The sequence below is a fragment of the Balaenoptera physalus genome, assembly GCF_965194825.1.
Source record: "Balaenoptera physalus genome assembly, chromosome: 2".
NCBI lineage: Eukaryota > Metazoa > Chordata > Mammalia > Artiodactyla > Balaenopteridae > Balaenoptera > Balaenoptera physalus.
Window position 1 is genome coordinate 31862734 of NC_138883.1, and position 19674 is coordinate 31882407.

Consider the following 19674-nt stretch of genomic DNA (forward strand, 5'->3'; position numbering starts at 1 on the left):
GAAATTTCAACTTGAATGAGAAAAGACAATCAACAGCTGCCAACTCTGAGATGATGCAGATGTTGGTATTATCTGGCAAGAATTTTGAAGTAGCCAACAAAAAAAATGCTTCAATGAACAATGACAAATATGATCAAAACAATTGGAAAAAAGTAGAAAGCTGCAGGAAAATAAAGTCTCACCAAAGAAGTATAAGATATAAAAAAAGAAAATAATGGAAATTTTATAACTGAAAAATACAAAACCTGAAGCCAAAAAGTCAATGGATGGGCTCGACAACAAAATAGAGAAAACAGAGGAAATAAGTAGTGATATTGAATACAGAGAAAGACTTATTACTATATCTGAAAAGCACAGAGAAAATAAAGTGGAAAAAATATGTGGAGCCTCTAGGACTACAACAGAAGATCTAACATTCACGTTATCACAGTTACAGAAGGAGAGAAGACTAGAGCAGGGGTGCAAAGTACTCAAAGAAATAATGACTGAAGATTTCTAAAATTTGGCGAAAGTCATAACCTACAGATTTAAGAAGCTCAGAGAATCACAAACAGGATATACTCAAAGGAATCCATGCCAGTTAACATCATAATCATAATTTTGAAAACTAAAGACAAAGAAAAAATCTTGAAAATACTTGGAGAGAAACATTATCTTGCATAATCATATCCATAGGGGGAAAACAACTTGAAAGATAGCAGATTTCTCATTAGAAACCACATAGGCCAAAAGGAAGAAGCAAAATATTTCACAAGAATTAAAAGAAAATGTCAATACATAATTTTATATCCAGTGAAAATATCCATCACGAATGCAGAGGAAACCAAGACACTCTCAGATGAAGGAAAACTAAGAGAATTTGTCACCAGCAGACCTGCCTGAAACAATGGCTAAAGAAAATTCTTGAAACAGAACAGAAATTATAAAATAAGGAGTCTTGCAATATCAGGAAGGAAGAAGGACAATGGAAGAGTAAAAATATGGGTAAATACAGTGGACTTTTTCGTCTTAAATTTTCTAAATTATATTTAATAGCTGAAGCAAAACTTATATTGTCTAATGTAGTTCTCAATACATATAGAGGAAATATTTAAGACAATTATACTGTAAAGGGGATGGAAGGGCACATAAGGGAATTAAGTTTTATAGGCTTCATTTGAATGAGAAAGTTTTTCAGAATTAAAACCACAGAAGGCAAAAAAAAAAAAAAAGGAACAGTAGAAGACAAAGAAAAAGAGTGATGAACAGAAAACTTTTACAAATATGGTAGATATTAATCAACTATGTCAATAATCACTTTAAATGTGAATACACATATTAAAAGACAGAAACTATCAGAGTATATAAAATATAAAAACCAGCTATATGTTGTCTACAAGAAACCTACTTTTAATATAAAGACATTGATAAAGAGTAAAAGGATGAAGAATGATGCTATGCTAATACTAATCAAAAGTATGCTGGAATAGCTATATTAATTTCAGACAAAGCAGAATTCAGAGCAAGGAAAATGTTCAGGTATACGAAGGAGCATTAAATAATGAGAAAGTAGACAATTCTCCAAAAGGCATAACGATCTTTAATGTGTATGTTCCTGACAACAGAGTGGCAAAATACTTAGGTGAAAAATGATAAACCTGCAAGAAGAAACTGACAAATGCACTATTATATTTGGAGATGTGAACAACTCTCTATCAGTGATTGATAGACCCAGCCAGCAGAAAATCAGTAAGGAAGGATATAGCTGAACTCAAAGCACCATCAGTCAACTGGATATAATTGATATTTATAAAATAGTTCATTCAACAAAAGCAGAACACATTTTTCTGAAACTTACATGGAACATTTACCAAATAGGACACTTTTTGAAACAAATTTCAAAGATTGGAAATCCTACCGCTTTTCAAAATTAATGGGATACAGTAAAAGCTGTGTTTAGGAAAATTTATAACACTGACTGAGTATATTAGAAAGAAGATCTGAACTAATAATCTGCTATCTAATTTAATCCAAAGTAAGCAGAAAAGAAGAAATAATAATAATTAAAGCAGAAAATAATGAAATTGAAAATTAATAGAGAAAAATCAATGAAACCAAATGCTAGTTCTTTGAAAATATCAATAAAATTTATAAACTTTTACCCACACTAAAAAAAAAAAAAAAGAGAGAGGACACGAATTACTAATAAAGATAGAAGATTTCTCTCAATGGAAACAAATCAGTTTTTCCTGGCTACAGTATGATGATGCAAATATTTTCATTAAAATTTCACTTATAAGTGTCCTTGGTGTAGCCTATGTGGCAGGAATATGTCGTCTTCCTCTCAATTGGAGTTAATAATTTCAAAGAAGGTCCCTGGTCTGTTTTTGTCCCCCCTGTAGCTCGTGAGTTAGGTCATACTCTGGGCATGCAGCATGATGAAGAATTCTGTTTGTGTAGGCAAAAGTGCTTGCATCATGAATGCTATCAGAGTGCCAGCAGAGAGATTCACGAACTGTAGTTATGCAGATTTTACAAAGACCATTTTAAACCAGGGATCGTGTCTGCACAGTCCTCCAATTCCAGGGGCAGTCTTTATGCTGAAGCGCTGTGGGAATGGTGTGATTGAAGGAGAAGAGAAGTGTGACTGTGGATCTATAAAGCAGTGTGAACAAGATCCCTGTTGTCTGTTGAACTGCACTCTGAGGCCTGGGGCTGCTTGTGCTTTTGGGCTTTGTTGCAAGGACTGCAAGTTCATGCCATCAGGGGAACTCTGTAGACATCAGGTCAATGAATGTGACCTTCCAAAGTGGTGCAATGGGACATCTCATCAGTGCCCAAAAGATGTATATATGCAGGATGGAATTCCCTATAGTGACGGTGCCTACTGCTATCAAAAGGGATATCACAGGGTGGAGTGCAGGGAGATTTTTGGTGAAGGTGCAAAGAGTGCATCTCAGAAGTGCTATAAAGAAATCAACTACCTCGGAAACCATTCAACACAAGTGGGCTTTATCTCCTGGAGAGGAAGAGAAATTGTAGCTGGGGAGCACTCACAGGTATAGATAGAATCCAAGAGCTCCAAACTTTTACATGCTCATCCAGAGCAAGTCTGTTGCAAGTCATGGCTCAGGTGGGAAAGCCCAGGACCATTATACATGAGATAGTGACATCTAGGTGGAAGCCCCTGAAGATATTAGCTCTGATTGATATGAACCCAAAAGAACTGTCCCCATTTCTCTTCCTGGATGCCCTAATATCTGTAGTGCTGTGCCATACCCAGTATAATCTGGCTGAAGATATCAACACCCTGATGAGGGAGGGATGAGATTACACACTAATGTAGCTGCAAGAATTAGGTAGCATACAGTGGCTAAAGAAAGGGAAAACATCTGAGATTGGCTTATGAGATGTTATTATATAAAGGGGTGCTAGATTTAAATCAAGGTAAGCATGAATTCATTGATTTGGGGCACTTTCTTGAGATGTGGGATTTGTCACCCTGGCAAGGAGCCCACCCCAGATGAGGCACACTCATTGCTAGGGAAACAATTAAATACAGGGAGGTAGTGATAGCTCATCCCAAGCAAAGTGGAAATGCTTTCTTTATTATGAAAGTTGGAAGAACAAGGCCAAGGGAAGTGGGCATGCCACATTGCATGTATTATGTCAGGCCAGAAGACCCATCAAGAATGAACTGGTGGGGCTTCCCTGGTGGTGCAGTGGTTAAGAATCCTCCTGCCAATGCAGAGGACAAGGGTTCAAGCCCTGGTCCGGGAAGATCCCACATGCCGCGGAGCAACTAGGCCCATGCGCCACAACTACTGAGCCCACGCACCACAACTACTGAAGTCCGCAGGCCTAGAGCCCGTGCTCCGCAACAAGAGAAGCCACCGCAATAAGAAGCCTGCAATGAAGAGGAGCCCCTGCTCGCCGCAACTAGAGAAAGCCCACACACAGCAACAAAGACCCAACACAGCCAAAAATAAATAAAATAAAATAAATAAAAAAATTTTAAAAGCTTAAAAAAAAAAGAATGCAGTGGTGCAAGGGGCAGCAGCATCTCAAAGGAGTTCAGTTGTGTCTCTTTTGTAGTGCAGTTTGTTGATAGGACAGCTTGTCACAGATAGGTGTTAACAGCCATTGGGAAAATTAGGACCATTGAAGTTACAGAAGCCAGGATGCTGTACTTAACAGCCAGAAGCTTTAGGACCACAATTACTATAAAATTTCCAAGGTTGGAGAGGCAGCTAAAGGAATTTATTTGTAGGAACTTTTGAGGTGGTAACAAATCATGGTATCTCAAGTGGCAAAATATGAGTAAACAAAAAGGGTGTTGTTTACCATCTATAATCAGAAGAAGGCAAAAATGGAAGAGCAAGAGGCTAAGAATGGTTGTGACAATAAAAAATCATAAACCCTGTCCAGTTCCTGGAACAAAGCTGATTTTCAGATACAGAATCTGTTGACTAAAGAAATCACTAGGTTCCTAGGAAGCTCACATCAACATTATGTATATATATAATGTAATGGTTTTCCCAGTCCTTCCCCCGACACCTATAGCCATTTTCTTGGGAGTCTGTACACTAGGGATAAAGAAATACCTAGACTTTGAGAGTTATTGGACAATGTGTCTGCATTGATATTGATACTCAGAGCTCCAAAGTATCATCGTGGACCCTCTTATAGTGGGAGCTTATGGACGGCAGCCAATAAATGGAGTTTAGGCTGAAGTCCAGCTTACAGTGGGTTCAGTGGTTTGCTGTCCTACCCAGTGGTCACTTCCCCAGGTTCCAAGGTATTTAACTGGGATTGATACCTTTGGCATTTGAAATAACCTCCTCATAGGGTTTTGGCCTCTGGAATAAGAACTATCATCATCACACTACAGGTGGAAGATTTTTAAATGTCCCTTTAACCCTAGCAGCATAGTAAATCAAGGACAACGTTGTGTTTGGAGTGGGAATATGGACATAAAGTGCCAACATTAAAGGATGCAGCAGTTATAGTTTCTATCAGATCTCCATTTTTTTAGTTGAAGTATAGTTGATTTACAATATTATGTTAGTTTCAGGTATACATCATAGTGATTCAGTATTTTTACAGATAATACTCCATTAAAAGTTATTACAAGATAATGGCTATAATTCCTTATGTTATAAAATATATCCTTGTTGCTTATCTATTTTATACATAATAGTTTGTATCTTTTAATCCCATACTACTATTTGTCCCTACCATTTTCCATCTACTCACTGGTAACAACTAGTTTGCTTTCTATATCTGTGAGTCTCTCTGTTTTGCTATATACATTCATTTGTATTATTTTTTATATTCCACGTATAAGTGATATCATATATTTGTCTTTATCTGTCTGACATTTCACTAAGTGTAATATTCTCTAGGTCCATCTATGTTAATGCAAATGGCAGAATTTCATTATTTTTTATGACCGAGTAATATTCCATTCTATTATATTTATATATATATATGCATACCACATCTTCTTTAACGATTCATCTATTGATAGACACTTGGGTTGCTTTCACGTATTGGCTATTGTAAATAGTACTGCTATGAACATTGAGGTGCATGTATCTTTTCAAATTAGTATTTTCATTATTTTCTGGATATATACCCAGAAGTGGAATTGCTGGTTCCTCAAAAATTTCCATTTTTTGAGGAACTTCCATACTGTTTCCATAGTGGCTGCATCAATTTACATTCACACTAAGAGTGTAGTTTCCCTTTTCTCCTCATGCTCTCCACATGCTCTCCAACATTTTTTTAAAAATATTTTTGGCTGCGTTAGGTCTTTTTTGTTGTGCATGGGCCTTCTCTAGTTGCAGCAAGTGGGGGCTACTCTTCACTGCGGTGTGCCACAGGCTTCTCATTGCAGTGGCTTCTCTTGTTGCAGAGCACAGGCTCTAGGTGCGTGGGCTTCAGTAATTGTGGTGTGCAGCCTCAGTAGTTGTGGCTCATGGCTCTAGAGCACAGGCTCAGTAGTTTTGGTGCACGTGTTTAGTTGCTCTGTGGCATGTGGGATCTTCCTGGACCAGGGCTCAAGCCCATGTCCCCTGCACTGATAGTCAGATTCTTAACCACGGCACCACCAGGGAAGCCCTCTCCAACATTTTTTATTTAGTGTTTGATGACAGCCATTCTGACAGGTGTGAGGTGATATCTTATTTTGATTTGCATTTCTTTAATAATTAGCCATGTTGAGCATCTTATCATGTGCCTGTTAGCCATCTGTATGTCTTCTTTGGAAACATGTCTGTTCAGATCTTTTGCCAAATTTTTTTGTTTTTTTTGATATTGAGTTGTATGAGCTGTTTATATATTTTGGATATTAACCCCTCGTCAGTCACATCATTTGCAAATATTTTCTCCCATTCAGTAGGTTGTCTTTTAGTTTTGTTTATGGTTTCCTTTGCAGTGCAAAAGTTTTAAGTTTAGTTAGGTCCCATTTGTTTCTTTTTGCTTTTATTTCTTTTGCCTTAGGAGACAGATCAAAAGAATATTGCTAGGATTTATGTTGAAGAGTGTTCTGCCAAAGCTCTCTTCTAAGAGTTTTATGGTTTCAGGTCCTACATTTAGGTCTTTCATCCATTTTGAGTTTATTTTTGTATATGGTATGAGTAAATGTTCTAATCTCATTCTTTTACTCATAGCTGTCCAGTTTTCCCAGCACCACTTATTGAAGAGACTGTCTTTTCTCCATTGTGTATTCTTCTCTCCTTTGTCATAGAAAAATTGACCATAGATGTGTGGATTTATGGCTGGGCTCTCTATTCTGTTCCATTAAACTATGCTGTTTTGATTACAGTAGTTTTTTAGTATAGTCTGAAATCAGGAAGGTGATACCTCCAGCTTTGTTCTTTTTTCTCAAGATTTCTTTGGCTATTCAGGGTATGTTGTGGTTCCATATGAACTTTAAGATTATTTAATTCTAGTTCTGTGGGAAATGTCATGGGTATTTTGATAGGAATTGCATTAAATCTGTAGATTGCTTTGGGTAGTATGACAATTTTAACAATATCAGTTCTTCCAATCCAAGGACCTGGGATATCTTTCCATTTCTTTACTTCAGGTTTAATTTCCTTCATCAGTGTTTTACAGTCTTCAGAGTATAGTATTTTCACCTCTTTGGTTAAGTTTATTCCAAGTTATTTTATTCTTTACATTATGATTTTAAACAGGATTGTTTTCTTGCTTTCTTTCTGATAGTTCATAATTAGTGTATAGAAAAGCAATAGAGTTCTGTTTATTAATCTTCTGTCCTGCAACTTTACTGAATTCATTTATTCTAATCATTTTTTGGTGGAGACTTTAGGGCTTTCTGTATATAGTACCATGTCATCTGCAAATAGTGACAGTTTTACTACTTTCCTTCCAATATGGATAATTTTTATTTCTTTTTTTTTGTTTGATTGCTGTGGCTAGGACTTCCAATATTATGTTAAACAGAAGTAGTGAGAGTGAACTTCCTTATCATGTTCCTGACTTTAGAGGAAAGGCTTTCAGCTTTTCACTGTTGAGTATGATGTTAGCTGTGGGGCTGTTGTAAATGGCCTTTATTATGTTGAGATATGTTCCCACTATACTGATTTTGATTAGAGTTTTTATCATGAATGGATGTTGAAATTTGTCAAATGTTTTTTCTTTATCTCTTGAGGTGATCATGTGATATTTATCCTTCATTTTGTTAATGTGGTTCATGACACTGATTGATTTATAGATATTGAGCCATCTTTCGTCCTTGGAATAAATCTGTCTTTATCATGGTGTATGATCCTTTTTATATATTGTTGGATTTGGTTTGCCAATATTTTGTTGAAGATTTCTGCACCTATATTTGTCAAAGATATTGGACTGTAATATCCAATCAACAGGGTAATGATGGCCTTGTAGAATGAATTTGGGAGTGTTCAGTCCTCTTCAATTTTTTGGAATAATTTGAGAAGGATAGGTATTAGTTCTTCTTTATGTTTGGTAAAATTCCCTTGTAAAGCTGTATGGTCCTGGACTTCTGTTTGCTGAGAGGTTTTTAAATTATAAATTCAATTTCACTACTAGTGATCAGTCTGTTCAAATTGTCTATTTCTTCTCAATTCAGACTTGACATATTGTATGTTTCTAGAAATTTGTCCATTTCTTCTAGGTTGTCCAACTTGTTGGCATACAACTGTTTGTGGTATTCTCTTATGATTGTATCTCAGTGGTATTGGTTGTTATTTTCATCTTTCATTTCTTATTTTGTTTGTTTGGGTCCTCTCTCTTTTCTTCTTGGTAAGTCAGGCTAAAGGTTTATCAATTTTGTTTATCTTTTCAAAAATGTAGCTCTTGGTTTTATTAATCTTTTCTATTTTTTTATCTCTACTTTATTTATTTCCTCTCTGATCTTTATTATTTCCTTCCTTCTGCTGACTTTGGGCTTTGTTTTTTATTCTTCTTTTTCTACTTCCCTTAGTTGGTAGGTTAGATTGTTTATTTGAAACTTTTCTTATTTCTTGAAGAAGGCCTGTATCACTGTAAACTTTCCTCTTAGATCTGCTTTCATTGAATCCTATAGTTTTTGGTGAGTTCTGTTTTCATTTTCATTTGCCTGAAGTATTTTCTGATATCTGCTTTGATTTCTTCCTCTTATATCCTCTTTGACCTATTGGATTTTTAGCAGCATAATGTTTAGTCACCACATGTTAGTTCTTTCCCATTTTACTTTTTGTAATTGATTTCTAGTCTCACGAAGTTGTGGTTAAAAAAATGCTTGATATAATTTCTAACCTCTTAAATCTGTTGAGACTTGTTTTGTGGCCTAACATGTGACCTATCCTGGAGAACGTTCCATGTGCCCTTGAAAAGAATGAGTATTCTGCTGTTTTAGTATGGAGTGTCCTGTAGATATCTATTAAGTCCAATTAGTCTGTTGTGTCATTTAAGGCCACTGTTGCCTTATTGAGTTTCTGTCTGGATGATATATTCATTGATGTAATTGGGGTGTTAAAGTCCCCTACTATTATTGTATTATTGTCAGTTTCTTCATTGATGTCTGTTAGTATATGCTTTATATATTTAGGTGCTCCTGTATTGGGTGCATATGTGTTAATGAGTTTACTGTCTTCTTTTGTACTGATTCCTTTATCATTATATAATGCCCTTATTTGTATTTTGTTGTAGCCTTTTTAAAAAAGTTTATTTTTTTGTTTTGTTTTGTTTGTTTTAATTTTTATTAGAGTATAGTTGATTTACAATGTTGTGTTAGTTTCAGGTGTACAACAAAGTGAATCAGTTATACATATACATATATCCACTCTTTTTTAGATTCTTTTCCCATATAGGCCATTACAGAGTATTGAGTAGAGTTCCCTGTGCTATACAGTAGGTCCTTGTTAGTTATCTATCTCATATATAGTAGTGTGTATACTTCAGTCCCAATCTTCCAATTTATCCCTCCCCCTCCTTACCCCCTGGTGTCCATAAGTTTGTCTTCTACATCTGTAACTCTATTTCTGTTTTGTAGATAAGTTCATTTGCACCCCTTGTTTTAGATTTAACATATAAGCAATATTATATGATATTTGTCTTTCTCTGTCTGACCTAGTTCACTCAGTATGACGATCTCTAGGTCCATCCATGTTGCTGCAAATGGCATTATTTTGTTCTTTTTTATGGCTGAATAATATTCCATTGTATGTATGTACCACATCTTCTTTAAAAGCTTTTGTAGAGCAAAGGAAACAATAAACAAAACGAAAAGTCAACCCTCAGAATGGGAGAAAATATTTGCAAGCAAAGCAACCAACAAGGTTAATCTCCAAAATATACAAACATCTCATGCAACTCAATATCAAAAAAACAAACAACCCAATCAAAAGTGGCAGAAGATCTAAATAGACATTTCTCCAAAGAAGACATATAGATGGGCAAAAAGCACATGAAAAGATTCTCAACATCACTAATTATTAGAGAAACGCAAATCAAAACTACAATGAGGTATCACCTCACACTGGTCAGAATGGCCAGCATCAAAAAAGTCTACAAACAATAAATGCTGGAGAGGGTGTGGAGAAAAGGGAACCCTCTTACACTGTTGGTGGGAATGTAAACTGGTACAGCCACTATGGAGAACAGTATGGAGGTTCCTTAAAAAACTAAAAATAGAGCTACCATATGATCCAGCAATCCCACTCCTGGGCATATATTTGGAGAAGACCACAATTCGAAAAGATACATGCACCCAAATGTTCGTTGCAGCACTATTTACAATAGCCAGGACATGGAAGCAACCTAAATGTCCATCAACAGAGGAATGGATAAAGAAGATGTTGTATATATATACAATGGAATATTACTCAGTCTACTTTGTTTTATATGAGTATTGTTACCTTGGCTTTCTTGTCATTTCTGTTTGCATGAAATATCTTTTTCCATCTCCTCACTTTCAGTCTGTGTTTGTAGTTCTGAAGTGAGTCTCTTGTAAGCAGCATATGAATGGGTCTTGTTATTTTATCCAAACAGCCACCCTATATCTTTTGATTGGAACATTTAGTCCATTGACATTTAAAGTAATTATGGATAGCTATGTACTGATTGCCATTTTTAACTTGTTTACTGTTTGTTTTCATAGTTCTTCCCTGTTTTTTCTTCTTCCTTTAGGTCCTGCACTTGTGGTTTGATGATTTTCTTTAGTGGTATGCTTGTGTTTCTTTCTCTTGTTTTTGTGTATCTATTGTCAGCTTTTTATTTGTGGTTACCATGGGATTCACATATATTGATCTATAACTATATCTACTTGTTTTATACAAGTAGTCCTTTAAGTTCAAACACATTCTTAAAGATCCACATTTTTAGCGCCCCTTCCCCACACTTTGTGTTTTTAATATCATATTTTAAAGCTTCATGTTTTTCCCTTTACTCTTTATTGTAGTTATAGTTGATTTTGGAATTTTTTGTCTTTTAATCTATATACTAGCTTAATTAAGTGGTTGATCCTCAGTCCTTACTAGACATTTGCCTTTTCTAGTGGGATTTCCCCTTTCTTATAGATTCTTACTTCTGTTCCACTTAGAGAAGTCCCTTTAACATTTATTTTAAGGTAGGTTTAGTACTGATGAACTCTTTTAGTTTTTACTTGTCTGAGGAGTTCTTTATCTCTCCTTCTATTCTGAATGGTAGTCTTCCTTGGTAGAGTTTCCTATGCTGCAGGTGTTTCCTTTTCAGAACTTTGAATATATCATGCCACTCCCATATGGCCTACAAAGTTTCTGAAGAGAAGTCAGCTGATAACCTTATGGGGATTCCCTTGTATAAGACTTTGTTTTTCTCTTACTACCTTTAGAATTGTCTCTTTATCTTTAAATTTTGCCATTTTAATTATAACATCTTTTTGAGGGTCCATCAAGTTCACCTTGTTTGGGATCCTCTTTGCTTCCTGTACCTGGATATCTGTTTCCCCCTTCAGGTTTTGAAATTTTTCAGACATAATTTCCTCAAATACATGCTCAATTCTCTTTTCTTTCTCTTCTCCTGGGACCCCTATACTGCAAATGTTGGTATGTTTAATGTTACCCCAGAGGTCTCTTAAATTGCTTTTGTTTTTAAAAATTTGTTTTTCTATTTGCTGTTCTGATTGGGTGATTTTCATTATTCTATTTTCTGGATCACTTGTGGTCTTCTGTATCACTTAGTCTGTTATTCATTTCTTCTAGTGTGGTGTTTATTTGTGGTGTTTATTTCAGCTATTGAATTATGCATTTTGGGTTGGTTCTTTTCATATTTTCTAGTTCCTTGTTAAAATGTTCGCTGTTTACATCAATTCTTTCCCCTAATTCAGTTAACATTTTTATTACCAATGTTTTGAATTCTTTATCTAGTAAATTGTTTATTTCTGTTTCATTATTTATTTTTTCATGTGTTTTTCTTGCTCTTTCAATTGAGAGTAGTCCCTCTGCCTTTTCATTTTTCTTAACTTTCTTTACCTTTATGAATTTATGTGAATCATTTACATATTTCAGCCTTGAAGGGGTTTTCTAATGTGGCAGTATCCCTATACAGACTACATGTGCCCATTGCCTTTGGTATGAAAGCTGGATTTAACCTGGATGTAAGTCATGTCTTTCCTCATGGTGTGCTGGCAGCTATCACCCTGGTAGTGGGTTGGGCTAGAGAAGGAGGGGCTACAACTGGACCTGGATGTGAGACAGGACTTCCCCTCTGCTCTGTGGCCATCACTGCCCTATCCAGAGTGGGGTCTGATCTCAACTTGCTGGAGCAGAAGCCATGAGAGTCAGGCCCAAGCTGGCTCTGTTCCCTTAAGTGAGTTCTTTCCCCTCTCCCAGCACAGGGACCCTTGCCCCAGAGGGATTGCTGAAGCAAGGGGATACCATGTGGACTCTCTGTTCATGTCGGCCACAGAAAGATGTCTGAGCTGTCTCTGATTTGCAGGCGCCTGTAATTGTTTCCCTCACTCTGCTCAGATGCAGTCTTGGGTACAAGTTCCATTTGACCCTCACAGCTGATCACTCTTCACAGCCTCCACCACCCCTGCCCTGTTGTGGAGCTGCACTGCAGGGAAGGCAGGGCCTGCATGGACTCTTGGTGTATGTTGGGGTATGAGTTGTGGTGGAGAGGCCACTGTCAGAGTTCTGGGTCTCTTCTGATGCTTGCTTGCATAAGCACCAACAGTGGCTGCTGCTGCCCCACCCAGGCTCCACCCAAGGACCAGGTCACCTCTGCATCCCACAGTCAAGTTTTCTTTCCAATTGTGGCAGCCCTAGATCCAGTGCCATGCTGTGTCATGGAGTAAGCAGGGCTGGAGTGTTTGCTTGGCTCAAGCTGAGGCGTACCAAGAAACAGGCTGGGGTTGTGGGAAACCTCTACCTGCCCTCTCCGGCCTGCCTTGGGGGCAAGCCAGCACACTCTCCTCACAAGCAGAGTCCAGGCTTCCCACAGCCCTTCTGTTAGTCTCACAAGTCCTCCAACCAGCCAAGGGGGTTCATCATCCCTGTATAGGCCCCCAGGAATAGGGCCCCCAATCTCTGTTTCTCACTGTTCACTCCCCAGGGTGGATCTCCACTGGTGCATTCTCCCTTTTTCTCTGAGTCCCCTCCCAGAGGCACAAGTCTCAACGTGTTCGCTTTTCTTCCCTTCCTACCTGATTACACTTGGATATTGCTTATAGCTTTGGCTGTAGAGGAGTCTTTCTGCCAGTTTCCAATTATTTTTCTGTGAGAATTGTTCCACATGTAGATGTATTTTTAATGTGTTAATGGGAGAGGTGAATTTCATGTCCTCCTATGTCACCATCTTGATTGATCCTTCTCAAGGGATTTTTGAATTTTCCTACAAAACTCTGATGAAAAAAATCAAAGATCTAAGTAAATGGAGAGGTATTCCCTGTTCATGGGTAAGAAGACTAAATATTGTCAAAATGTCACTTCTTTCCAACTTGATCTAGGACTCCAGTGCAATCCCAATAAAAATGCCAACCTTTTATTTTGTGGATACTGACAAACTGATTAAGTTTATATGCAGAAGCAAAGCCCCAGAATATTCAACATAATATTGAAGGAGAAGAACAAAGTCCATCAAGGGATGAATGGATAAAGTAAGTATTCTTCAGCCATAAAAAAGCGCAAATCTTGCCATTTGCACCAACATGGATGAACCTTAACATCATTACACTAAGTGAAATAAGTCAGACAGAGAAATACAAATACTGTATAATTTCATGTATATGTGGACTCTTAAACTCAAACTTATAGATATGGAGAATAGATTGGTGGTTGCTAGAGGCAGGAGATGGAGGGTGGGCAAAATGGGTAAAGGTGGTCAACAGGTACACACTTCCAGTTATAAGACAAATTATTCCTGGGAATGTATTGTACAGCATGGTGACTATAGTTAACAATACTAAGTAGGTCTTAAAAGTTCTAGTCAAAAGAAAAAAATTTCTAACTGTATGTAGTGATGGATGTTATCTAAATTTATTGTGGTAATAATTTCTCAGTATATATATATATATATACAAATCATTATGTTGTACCCCTAAAATTAATGCAATATTAGATGCCAAATATATGTCATTAAAACCAAAAGACATACAAACAACAAAACTAAAAACTTTAAAAATGTGTATTCTTCTCTTGTTGTGTGGAGTGTTCTGTATGTCTGTTAGATCCCATTGGTTCAAGGTTTGTTCAAATCCTATTTCCTTATCAACTTTTTGTCCCATTGTATCAAATATTTATAGTGGTATATTGAAGTCTCCAACAGTTTTTATAAAACTATATTTCTCACTTCAATTTTGTAAATGCTTGCATCATATATTCTGGAACTATGTTGCATTTTGCATATATTTTTATAATTATTATATCTTCTTGGTGAATTTACCCTTTTATAAGTATATAAAGTCCTACTTTGTCTCTTTGTCCGTGTTTTCCCTTACCTCTTTGAATATATTTAAGACAGTTGTTTTTACAGTCTTTACCTAGTATGTCTGATGTCTGGGCTCCATCAGGGATGGTTTCTGTTATTTTATTTTGTTCTTTTGAATGAGCCATGTTTTACTGTTTCTTTGCATGCCTTGTGATTTTCTTGTTGTTGCTATCGAACATTGGGCATTTTATTATTATACTGTGGTAATTCTGGAAGTTATATTCTCATCATTCCCAGTGATGATTTTTAAAAATTTTATTATTGGGACTTCCCTAGTGGTCCAGTGGTTAAGACTCCATGCTTCCACTGCAGGGGGCACGGATTCAATCCCTGGTCAGGGAACTAAGATACCACATGCCACGTGGTGCAGCCATAACAAAACAAAACAAAACATAAAAATTTGATTGTTTAAGGCCATTTGAGACTTTTCCAAACAAATTTTTCAAAGACTATTCCTGGTTTTTTGTGCTCACTGAACACTCATTTCTCTATCTCATACTGAGCTTATGTTTGGACAGAGGTGTCCAAGAATTTCTAGAAATATTTGAAGAAGGCTTTGTCTTCATTGGGCATTTCCTTGGGTGCTGTTACACCTTTGATATTTTCCGAGAGCTCCAAAAATGTTGGTTCAGATAGTTTCTAGGTTTTTTTTCTTTCAACTTTTCTGTGGGGGGAATGAGAGCAATCCAAGAGCTTCCTTAGTCTGACATTTTGCTGATGTCATTCTGAACACAAAACTTTAAAAATCTGCATGATTTCACAAAACACAGAATAGTTCATTAAAACATACAAATCATTTCAAGACTACCAGTTAGCAAAACATGGTCATGTTTCATTTTTTGACATAGACACTGTTGTGAATTACAACTATTGTGAAATCCATCTCTCCTTTTCATATATAGCCAGACCTCTTTACACAAGTTTGTTTTGCTTGGCATAATTTTTTCTTTGCTCCTTTTTTGTAATAACAGTCGATTCTAATTCTACCAAAAGTATATATTTGCTAATAGACTATTAATTTATCTTCTGGGTCATGGTAGTCTTAATAATCTTACTGACTTTGAAATCATGCTTAGTTTAAAAATCTTATGATAGCTTTTCAATTAGAAAAATACCATGCATCAGCCTCCAGTTGTCTCCACATTCTATACCCATATCAAAGACGCCTAAACTTACCAACCTCCTTTGTCCTCACAAAATACCACCATTGCCCTCCTTTAAGCAGGAGATAATATGATCTGGGACAAGTATTGGCAAATGAGACACAAAAGAAGAATTAAATTCAAGAATTTTGAAAGGGTGATAGACAAACATGACTACTCAAAACTAATTTATTTCTGGGTTCTCCTTTCTGTGCCCAGGAACAATCCTCTTCAGAACACTTAGATGTCCTATGAATTTATGCAACATTTTGCCTGATGGATTTTTGGCAGTATTTTTGTTTGTTTGTTTGTTCAGCCATATTGAGATATTATTTGTATGTAGGTTTAAAGTGGACAATGTGTCTACTTGATATATTTATGTATTTAAAAAATAACTATCAGTATTAGCTAATACCTCCATCCCATCACATAATTACAGTTGTGTGTGTGTAGTGAAAACATTTAAGATCTTCTCTCTTACCAACTTTCCAGTATATAATACAGTATTTTTAGCTATCATCACCATGCTGTACATTAGATCAGAACTTGTCAATCTTGTAACTAGAGGTCTGCACTTTTTGACAAATATCTCCCCCTTTCCCGCTCCCCCAGCCCTGTTAATCACCACTCTACTGTCGATTTTTCTGAGTTCAGCTTTTTTAGGTTCCATGTATAAGTGATATCATACAGAATTTGTCTTTCTTTGATCTATTTCACTTAGCACAAGGTCCTCATTGTTCATCCAAGTTGTCACAAATGGCAGAATTTCCATCTTTATTATGGCTGAATAGTATTCCTTGTATATGTATACCACATCTTCTTTACCTAAACATCCATTGATGGACACATAGGTTGTTTTCCTATCTGGCTATTGTGAATAATGCTGGAATGAATATTGGAGTGCAGATATAGCTATGATTCTTGATTTCAATTCCTTTGGACGTATACCCAGAAGTGGATTGTTGGGTCATATGTTAGTTCTATTTTTATTTTTTTGAAGCACTCATATACAGTTTTCCTTTGTGGCTCTATTTACATTCTCACCAACAATGCACAATGGTTAAGATATAACAATCTTAAATATATCTCCACACTCTCACCAATACTTGTTATCTCTCTTCTTCTCAATGATAACCATCCTAAGAGGTGTGAGGTAATATCTCATTGTGGTTTTGATTTGCTTTTCCCTGATGATTAGTGATGTTGAGGACCTCTTCCTGTACCTGTTGGCCATTTATATGTCTTCTCTGGGAAATGTCTATTCAGTTCCTCTGCCCATTTTCCAGTTGTGGTTTTGTTTTGTTTGTTTTTTGTTTTGGGAGCATTTGCTATTGAGTTGTATGAGTTCTTTATATATTTTGGATATTATATACGATTTGCAAATGTTTCTCCCATTCAATAGGTTGCCTTTTAATTTTGTTGTTTCTTTTGCTGTGTCTTTGGTTTGATGTAGTCCCAGTTTTTAATTTTTGCTTTTGTTGTTTGTACTTCCAGTGTCAAATCCAGAAAATAGGTTCCAGACCAAGGTCAAGGAGTTTTCCCCTATTTTCTTCTGGGAATTTAATGGTTTTAGGTCTTATGTTTAAATCTTTAATCTATTTTGAGTTCATTTGGTGAGTAGTGTAAGGTAGGGTTACAATTTTATTCTCCTTCATGTGGTTATCCAGTTTTTCCAATACTATTATTGATTATTTTTGGCTCCCTTGTCAAATATTAGTTTATCCTATATGTGGGGGGCTATTTCTGGGCTCTCTACTGTGTTCCATTGATCCGTGTGTCTGTTTTTATGGCAGTATCATACTGTTTTCATTACTCTAGTTTTGTATGTAGTTGAAATCAGGAAGCATGAAGCCTCCTGTTTTGTTCTTCTTTCTCAAGATTCCTTTGGCTATTTGGCTCTTTATTGGTTCCATATAAATTTTAGGATTGTTTATTCTATTTCAGTGAAAAATACCATTCTAATTTGATAGTGATTGCATTGAATCTGTGATTACTTTGGTTACTATGGACATTTTAACAATATTAAGTCTTTCAATATATAAATACAGCATATCTTTCCATTTGTTAGTGTCTGCTTCAATTTCTTTCATCAAAGTCTTGTGGTTTTTGGTGTAGAGAGTTCACTTCCTTGGTTAAATTTATTCCTAAGTATCTTATTTTATTTTATTTTTTAAATTTGAATCTTATTTATTCTTTTATACAGCAGGTTTGTATTAGTCATCAATTTTATACACATCAGTGTATACATGTCAATCCCAATCACCCAATTCATCACACCACCACCACCACCCCGCCATGGCTTTCCCCTCTTAGTGTCCATACGTTTGTTCTCTACATCTGTGTCTCAATTTCTGCCCTGCAAACCGGTTCATCTGTACCATTGTTCTAGGTTCCACATATGTGCATTAATATACAATATTTGTTTTCTCTTCCTGACTTACTTCACTCTGTATGACAGTCTCCAGATCCATCCACGTCTCAAGAAATGACCCATTTTCGTTCCTTTTTATGGTTGAGTAATATTCCATTGTACATATGTGCCACATCTTCTTTATCCATTCGTGTGTTGATGGGCATTTAGGTTGCTTCCATGACCTGGCTATTGTAAATAGTGCTGCAATGAACATTGGGGTGCATGTGTCTTTTTGAATTACGGTTTTCTCTGGGTATATGCCCAGTAGTGGGGTTGCTGGATCATATTGTAATTCTATTTTTAGTTTTTTAAGGAACCTCCATATTGTTCTCCATAGTGGCTGTATCAATTTACATTCCCACCAACAGTGTAGGAGGGTTCCCTTTTCTCCACACCCTCTCCAGCATTTGTTGTTTGTAGATTTTCTGATGATGCCCATTCTAACTGGTGTGAGGTGATACCTCATTGTAGTGTTGATTTGCATTTCTCTAATAATTAGTGATGTTGAGCATCTTTTCATGTGATTCTTGGCCATCTGTATGTCTTCTTCGGAGAAATGTCTATTTAGGTCTTCTGCCCATTTTTGGATTGGGTTCTTTGTTTCTTTAATATTGAGCTGAATGAGCTGTTTATATATTTTGGAGATTAATCCTTTGTCCATTGATTCGTTTGCAAATATTTTCTCCCATTCTGAGGGTTGTCTTTTCGTCTTGTTTATGGTTTCCTTTGCTGTGCAAAAGCTTTGAAGTTTCATTAGGTCCCATTTGTTTATTTTTGTTTTTATTTCCATTACTCTAGGAGGTGGATCAAAAAAGATCTTGCTGTGATTTATTTCAAAGAGTGTTCTTCCTATGTTTTCCTCTAAGAGTTTTATAGTGTCCGGTCTTACATTTAGGTCTCGAATCCATTTTGAGTTTATTTTTCTGTATGGTGTTAGGGAGTATTCTAATTTCATTCTTTTACATGTAGCTGTCCAGTTTTCCCAGCACCACTTATTGAAGAGACTGTCTTTTCTCCATTGTATATCTTTGCCTGCTTTGTCATAGATTAGTTGACCATAGGTGCGTGGGTTTATCTCTGGGCTTTCTATCTTGTTCCATTGATCTATGTTTCTGTTTTTGTGCCAGTACCATACTGTCTTGATTACTGTAGCTTTGTAGTATAGTCTGAAGTCAGGGAGTCTGATTCCTCCAGCTCCGTTTTTTTCCCCCAAGACTGCTTTGGCTATTCGAGGTCTTCTGTGTCTCCATACAAATTTTAAGATGATTTGTTCTAGTTCCGTAAAAAATCCCATTGTTAATTTGACAGGGATTGCATTGAATCTGTAGATTGCTTTGGGCAGTATTGTCATTTTCACAATATTGATTCTTCCAATCCAAGAACATGGTATATCTCTCCATCTGTTGGTATCATCTTTAATTTCTTTCATCAGTGTCTTATAGTTTTCTGCATACAGGTCTTTTGTCTCCCTAAGTAGGTTTATTCCTAGGTATTTTATTCTTTTTGTTGCAATGGTAAATGGGAGTGTTTCCATAATTTCTCTTTCAGATTTTTCATCATTAGTGTATAGGAATGCAAGAGATTTCTGTGCATTAATTTTGTATCCTGCAACTTTACCGAATTCATTGATTACCTCTAGCAGTTTTTTGGTGGCATTTTTAGGATTCTCTATGTATACTATCATGTCATCTGCAAACAGAG